The following is an 8,400-nucleotide window of genomic DNA, read 5'->3' as shown; positions in this document are numbered from 1 at the left end:
AAGAAAGGCTGCTGCCAATGAGGCAATGGTGTAGAATGGTAGACCTTTCACACGAAAGGCGGCACAACATTTGAAAGTTCAAAGGAAGGTGGAAGCGGGAAGGCCCTTGTCAGATAAAATGTCAGTTTAGATTCTATCTTCTTGTCCAAAGATCTTCTGAGAATAAAAAACCAATCTCCACATTAATGTAGCACGCTTGTACCTACATAAAGTATTGTTTCTTTTTTCTATTTTCTCTTATTTTCGTGAATTTTCAACGTTACGTTGGCCCTCTATTGATTGGTTGAGAGCTTATTTTTCCAAACCGTAAAAGGCCTCAAAATGAGCTCCCTTTTTTCCTAATGAGACTCCTCCTAACCCTTGCAGCCCTCTTTGAACCTTGAAACTCCTAAATAACTCTCTCAAACCTATCCCCCTTCTAAATCCTTGAACTCCCATGGAGGTGAGGGCATCCATCCACCCTTGTGATCAATCCCTCTTTTTTACTTGTGCTCGCATGAGATCTGCTTTCCATGCTTAGCCTACACCTCTCACTGGAATATGACCCAAGGACCTATGTTACACCTATGAACACTTATGCTACAACGAGCTACAACAGGATGTAGGTGACCAACGCCCTCGAAACCTAGACTTGGGAGAGAAAGTAACAACATGGGGGGTTAAGCAACAGAGGCCTAGCAACAAAATTGTCACAAGTATAGTTCTTGACACTATGGCTATCATCAAAAGATCAAATTCCAAATTCAATTAATGACGAGGCTTATTAGCAACGATGGTCACATCAATATATCCTCTCTCTAGGATCAATGGTAGTGTCAATGGTAGCATCAGTGGTTGCATCAATGGTTGCATCAACTCTAGAGTCACTCCTAGCAACAACCCTAGCGTCAAAATGGATGTGGAACATGAAGCATCCTTTTAAAGTGCACATTAACTTGCTATATCATGGAAATCCTTTTCAAGGATCTAGAAGCTTGGTTGAAGTCTCGATTTGGATACAAGTGTCTTGGATATATACTAGACATCCTTATCACTACATCAATCAACATGAAAATTTGGGAGGAGACAAAAATTAGTTAAATAAATACCCTTGAAAACTTCTATACCCATCTAATACTTGAGTATTACATAATAGTGAGCATAATATGTTCACACCCCTTCAAAATAATATTAGAAATACATTTTGAAATTTATATTCATGCCCCTTCAAGGGTTCTTGTAACCTTGGGGGGGTAAATTCTTATGCTCATGCCTTAGAGCATAATATGTTCATAGCCTTTCAAAATAATCTTTGAAATACATTTTGAAATTTATATTCATGCCCATGAAATTTGTATGCCCGTCTAGCACTTGACCATTCCAGATGATCCATGTACCTATGTTTTTGCACCTATGTACCACGCATGTGCATGAATTGGAAAATGTGATGCTTTTGCACCTATGTACCATGGGATCATCTACCTATGTTTTTGCACCTATGTACCATGCATGTTTTTGCACCTATGTACCACCCATGTGCACGAATTGAAAAATGTGATGCTTTTGCACCTATGTACTATGCATGTGCACGAATTGGAAAATCCTCATGCCCATCCAACAAAACAGTATTTAATAGACATGAGACTTTAGGAGGAGATATAACTTAGTCAAATTAAGACCTGTTCAAACTTGTATACCCATCTAACACTTAAGCATTCCATGACAGTCCCTAGATAGAATTTTTTTGCACCTATGCACCACGCATGTGTCACAACTGGGGAATCTCGCTTGGCCACCCACCCAAATGATCCCTAATCGACATGAAACTTTGCAAGGACACAAAATATATTTAAATTAATTCCCTGACAGCCTACAGTGGGGAATTTGATGCACCTATGTAGCACTGGGGAATATTGCATAGCCACCCACCCAAATGGTCCCCAATGAACATGAAAATTTGCAAGGATGATAAAGTTCATCACTTTAATACATACGCAAAGATTTATTCCCATTTGATATTTGACCATTCCACGTCAACCCACGGATGCAAATATTTTGCATCTATGTACCACGCATGTGCATAAACTAGGAAATTGTCATGCCCATCTAGCCAAACGGTCTCCGATCAACATGAAAATTTGGAATGACACAAAGAATAGCCAAATTAATACCCATGCAAAGTTGTATACCCATCTGACACTTGAACATTCCATGCTGGTCCATAGTTGGGATTTCTTTACACCTATGCACCAAGTATGTGCACAAGTTGGGAATTTCACATAGCCACCCACCCAAATGGTCCATGATCAACATGAAACTTTGCAAGGACAATAAAATTAGTCAATTTAATTCTTGTGCAAAGTTTAATTCCCATCTGACACTTGACCATTCCACAGTCCACATATGGAAATTTGGTTTACCTATATACCACGCATGTGCACAACTGGGCCAACAAGGAAACTTTGTAAGAAAAATAAAGTTATTTAATTTAACACCCGCGCAAATTTTTATGGCCATTTGGCACTTCACAATTGCATGTCAGTCCATGAATGCAAATTATTTTGCACCTATGTAACATGTGTGTGCACAAATTGGGAAGTTCTCAAGCCCGTCCAACCAAATAATCCCTGATCTACATGAAATTTTTCAAGGACACAAGACATAGTAAATTTAAGGCCCTTGCAAAATTTTATACCCATCGGACACTTGATCATTCCATGACGATCCCCTGAGAATTGTTTTACACCTATGCACTATGCATGTGCACAACTAGGGAATTTCACATGGCGACCCCACCCAAATGATCCTCGTTTGACATGACACTTTGCAAGGACAAGAAATGTTGCCAAATTAAGACTCTCACAAAGTTGTATACCCATCTAATGATTGACAATTCCATGATGGTCCACATATGGGAATTCGTATAGCAACTATGCACGACGCATTTCACAATTGAGGATTTCTTTGCATCTATGCATGGTACGCATGTGCACAAATTGGAAATTCCACATGCCCATCCAACCAAACCATCTTTGATTTGACATGTAACTTTGGATGGACACAAAAATTTGCAATATTCTATACCCATCAGGCAACTGACCATTTCATGGTGGTCTATAGATGCAAATTTTTTGCACCTATGTAACACATGTGTGCACAAATTGGGAAATTCTCATGTCCATCGAATCAAACAAGTGAGCAAACTTAGTCAAATTAATACCTATACAAAGTTCTATACCCACATCAAACGCTTGAGCACATGATGGTCCCCAGATGATGGGAATTTTTTTGCACCTATGCACCATGCTTGTGCACAACCGTGCAATTTTGATTAACTAATGTGGTTAACATGCTTCCGTTTGTTATGTCAATCCAATTAGGTCTGTTGAAGGATGTTGCTTTACTTCATCCATTGTATGAGCTTGGTGCATGTGTGAGGAGTGTGTTTTCAACCCGACAAAACATGTAGTGGGCCTACCGAAATTCCTATATATCACGCATGTCCTCAAAAGTGAGTCTATGGTGTACATGGAGATTCCTGGCTTGTAGTACATGCACAAATTGCTTTATGTTAAGTCCCCTTATAGTATTCATTTAATTAGGTAGCCTCACATGTTGTTCCCTGCACTAGGACTAGCTAAGAAGAGCCCCTTAGCCGTGAGGGCTAGTTTGTTTCCCCTCCTCAAGTTCTAGGCCAATTTGCCTTGGACCAACAAATGGGATTTGGAGTGCTATAGTCTTAGTTCATATATGATGCTATACTCAAATATATGTGGACAAGAGTGTGGCAAGACTGTTCCATAATTACTTACGAGTGTGCAACCCGTGGCAAGCCATGGGCTACAAAGCAAATGACTCAACAGCTTTTGGTAGAGTGAAAATTGAAAATGCAACATCATGTATGAAAAAAGCAGCAAACGTAATGCTTTTCTTTGGTATGAAGATATTTTGATGCACGAGCTCATGCTTCTCACCAATGAAGCTTTCAATATTGTTCCTTCCAAGTAGGTTAGCTCACTTGATGGGTAGTTCATGCTCAGTCATGATCCCAGCTTGCAGGCAATTCTCTAGACATATTACGAGTCATCTCATTAGATGCAACTCTTATGATGCTTGTTCTTGATGGTATGGCAGCAATGCATTATGCAACACTTTTCGATTGCATAATTCAGTGTGTGTTTTGATGCTTTCCTTAATGTTTGTTGGGCACTAGATATGATTATTTTCACAATTATTGCAGAGAAACCATCATCCAAGGCCACAGCTTTTCCTTACACCTTTTTACCATTCCTATCTTCAATGTAGTTTTTGCTAATCCGTAGTCAGCATAGTTTGCTACACTTTGGTGCTTGTTACACAATGCTTCGAGATCGTCAATAGGTCGCACAGTCATTTGCATGCAGCTCTCTGCAGGTCACTTTTTGAGAGGAAGAACTTCGGATTCTCAAGGAATCACAATTCACTGCTATATTCCTTCATCACATCCATAGCTTCCTTGCCCTGGGCTCCATGGCTCCTCATCGGATTGATTAGCCTTGGGCCTCTATATCTTTGCCCTTTACTTCTCCTTCTTGCTGCATAATGATTACGTTAGAGCCTAAGGCCCAAGTTCTTCCAATAGTCATAACCACTTAGTGTTGTTAAGATATCATAGATTAGCACTATCACCAATTGTGAAAATTCAATAAAGGTAGATCTTCATGTATGGAAGAGCAAGTTGTTGAATTCTTGACCCATTGAAGCTATGACCATTCATATGTCTAAAACTCAAGAAACTTGTTAACTTGGGGGGCAACCTCATGATGAGATTATGCCAATGTGATGCACTCTATTGAGAAATTGTCCTACAATCTAGGAAATTTTCAAGGATTGGATAGAATCAGCATAGTGTTTCCCACAACTTGAAGAGGAAGAAAAGGCTATATCAGTGAAATTTGGTGCTCAGGATGACATCAAAAATGTAACCATCCCCCTAGAGAATAAAGCCCTTGGCCAATACCCTGCAATAGTGGATGGAGGGACAGGTTTCAACATTCTTGCAACGGACCTCTATACCTATATAGTAAAGGAGAAAAGAATAGGCGTGAAAAAAATCTTTAGCTCGAGCACATAGTCCATCATATAGCCGAGGTTGGGAGATGATGATGGTCTCTAGATGCATAATGGATGAAGCAAGTGTTCTTCACTATGTATCAGTTTAAAAGGAAGCAAGCCAGAGTGGTGGAGCTATACTTAACCAAGCCCACCCAAGTGTAGGAGCCACCAAAATTACTATGGGACCCAAATGGCCTTGAGGGTGTATGCACAACAAAGGAACCACTCTTTGAAAACAAAATGTGCATTGAGAATCCAGCACTAGTCTCCCAAAGCAAAAAGTGCCATAAGTTCAAACCTAATATGTGGATGAAGACTGAGCAGGATAGTACACACAAAAAAGAAAAGCAATTGGGTATCGATTCAACAAATCAAGCCTCCTGCATAGCAAACAGTGCATGAATAGTTAGGCTAGCACCTCACAATGCTATAAAAGCCTTAGGGAAGTACCTGACTACTTCAAAAATTATACAAGAGGAAACACAACAATAGACATGCCTAGACCAATCAGGGAATCTGAGATAAACGAAACAAAAGCACTAGGGGAAATCCCAATTTTCGAGGGACTGGCTAAGACCAAAAAATTGGATCTTACTCTGGAAGGAGAAGAAAAAAAGAATGTGTACATCGGCAAGCAACTCACTAAAGAAGAAGAAAAAGAACTAAAGGCATGAAAGGGTTCTCCCTTGAAGTTGTAGTACACACCATACCAATTAGGGAAGGATTCAAACCTAAGGTATGAGAAAATTTATTGGATATGGGTTTCATGTATGAGATCAAGCACACTGCCTGGGCGTCACCAATTCTGAATGTCCCAAATAAAAACAAGAATATGAGAATATGTGTTAATCTCAAAAATATTAATGTAGGCACAATCAAAGACCGCTACCCCCAACCATTGATATAGACAATTTCGGAACAAGTAGCAGGGTCATAAGTACATAGCTTCTTGGATGGGTTCAGCTGGTACAATCAACTACAAATTGCACCTCAAGATTAGGCAAAGACAGCCTTTGCCACAAAATGGGGCATTTTTGCATACGGAGTCATGCCATTTGGCTTACACAATGCCCTATCCACTTTTCAAAGGGTCATGTATACCGCCGTCAAGGAACTTCTCAACAAGTATCTACAAATCATCCTCAATGACTTGTGCATACACTCAGGCAAAAAGGATCACTTGAAATTCCTTGAAGATGTACTAAAGAAATATAGGGAGTATGGAATCTCCTTGAACCCTATCAAATGTCAAATCTTGGTCACACATGGAGTAGTCTTGGGACACACAGTCTCTCAACATGGGATTGCTACCGACATGGACAAAATCAAGATCATCATAGAGCTCCCTCCCCCACAAAATTCTAAGGGTTTCCAAGTATTCATGGGCCATGTCGGATACTATAGAAGGTTCATACTTAGGTATGGCATGATTGCAAGACCCCTTTATAAGCTACTGGTGACTTTCATCTGGATAGAAGAATGTGAAAGCGCATTCAAAATCCTCAAGTGAAGATTGATCACAATTCTCATACTGATGGCTCCAAATTGGGACATTGAATTCCATGTGCATACAGATGGTTCCAAATATGCAGTAGGAGGTGTGCAATGTCAACATAGCAAGTATAACAAAGACTACCCAACTGCTTTGCAAGCAAGCAGTTGAATGATGTAGAGGTCAATTACATTACCACTCAAAGAGAAGCTATGCTTATAGTGTGAAGAAATTCTAACATTATTTATTGGCCATTGATTTTGTATTTTACATGGATCATCAAGCCCTTTTGTATCTTGTGAATCGACCATGTACCACTGGTCGGATCACCAGATGGCTTCTACTACTCCAAGAATTCAACTTCAAGATAGTAGTAAGGAAATGAGCTCAGCACTATAATGCAGATCATATGTCACGATTGATGACAGGAGAAATCCAAAAGTAATAGAAGATGACCTACTGGATGTTGCTTTATTAGATTCTCAAAAGATGTGCTATGCCACATGAAATCATGCCAACCATAAGAGAAGTTCATGAAGGCATAGCAAGAGGACACTTTGTAGGGGAAGCAATAGCAAGAAAAATCCTCTTAGCAAGATATTGGTGGCCGATGCTTTGGGCAAATGCTTACGACTATGTCAAATGATGTGATGTACACCAAAGAACAATCAAACCACAGCACAAGGATTTCAATGCGCTGAAAATACTGCTTAGCAAAACCATTTGAAACCGTGGCAACAAGGGCCATAAGTGCAGTCTAGAGCAACAATGATGAGATCATTGTGTGTGTAGAGGAGCGGCAAAGCTTCGCTTGTAATATCTTGAGCCTAAAATATGGTATGACGAATTTCAAAGGATGAGGATAGCCAAAATCCTCTCTGTAAAAGATCCAATCATACTTGCAAATTCGAGATCTAGAGAGAAAAATACTAAAACCAGAGAAAGGCTAAAAATCTACACTTTGTGTAGAGACTCAAAAGATCTTCCCACTTTGTGTAGGGACTCATTAGTTTCCCCCACTTTTTGTAGGGACTCATAAGGTTCCCTTGAATTGTGTACTGACCCAAGAGGTCCCCCCAAAAAGTGGAGGGACTCTTGTCCAAAAGGTCCCATACAAAAGAGGTCCCACCCTACAGGTACCTACGGATTGTGTAGAGAGACCAATGTGTATAAATCTCTCTCAGTGGAATGAACCTCCCACTCTTTGGAGTTCAGTGTTCAAGCTCACTATCGTGTTCATGTGATTGATCTCCATTTCACCCATGCTCTCTTACACTATCGTGTTCAAGCATACCCTTACTCTTGCTCTCCCTACCCTTGTACTTCCTCCCTCCTCCTCCCTCTCCCCTACTCCTCCTCCTTCCTCCTCCTCCTTCTCCTCCTCCTCCCTCCTCCTCCTCTTCCTTCTCCTCCTTTCTCCTCCCTTGTCCCCCCTCCTCAACCCTTACCTGTCGAAGTCACGAAGGAGACTAGCTCTCCACTCCTCAACCCTGGACTCCTCCTAAACCTTGTTGAAACAACCTAGAACTCCTAAAAATCTCTCCCAACCCTATCCCCCTTCTGAACCCTATAACTCCCTTCTAAATCCTTGAACTCTCATGGAGGCGAGGGCCTCCATCTATCATTGTGACGATGAAATCCTCTTTCTTTTCCATGCTCGCATGAGATATGCTTTCCATGCTTTAGCCTATACCTCTCATCGGAATATGAGTCGATGTCTTATGCTACACTTGTGAACATGTTTGGCTTTGTATCTTTGAATACTTCCATCTGGATTGTACTTCACTTTGTATACCCATTTGTTTACTATGGCCTTCTTTCTGAGTGGAAGGTCG

This window comes from Dipteris shenzhenensis, chromosome 29, assembly GCF_047967505.1.
Source record: "Dipteris shenzhenensis isolate YYH24624 ecotype China chromosome 29, Dip_SZ_1.0, whole genome shotgun sequence".
In the NCBI taxonomy this organism is placed as follows: Eukaryota; Viridiplantae; Streptophyta; class Polypodiopsida; order Gleicheniales; family Dipteridaceae; genus Dipteris; species Dipteris shenzhenensis.
This window is presented reverse-complemented; position numbering follows the sequence as displayed.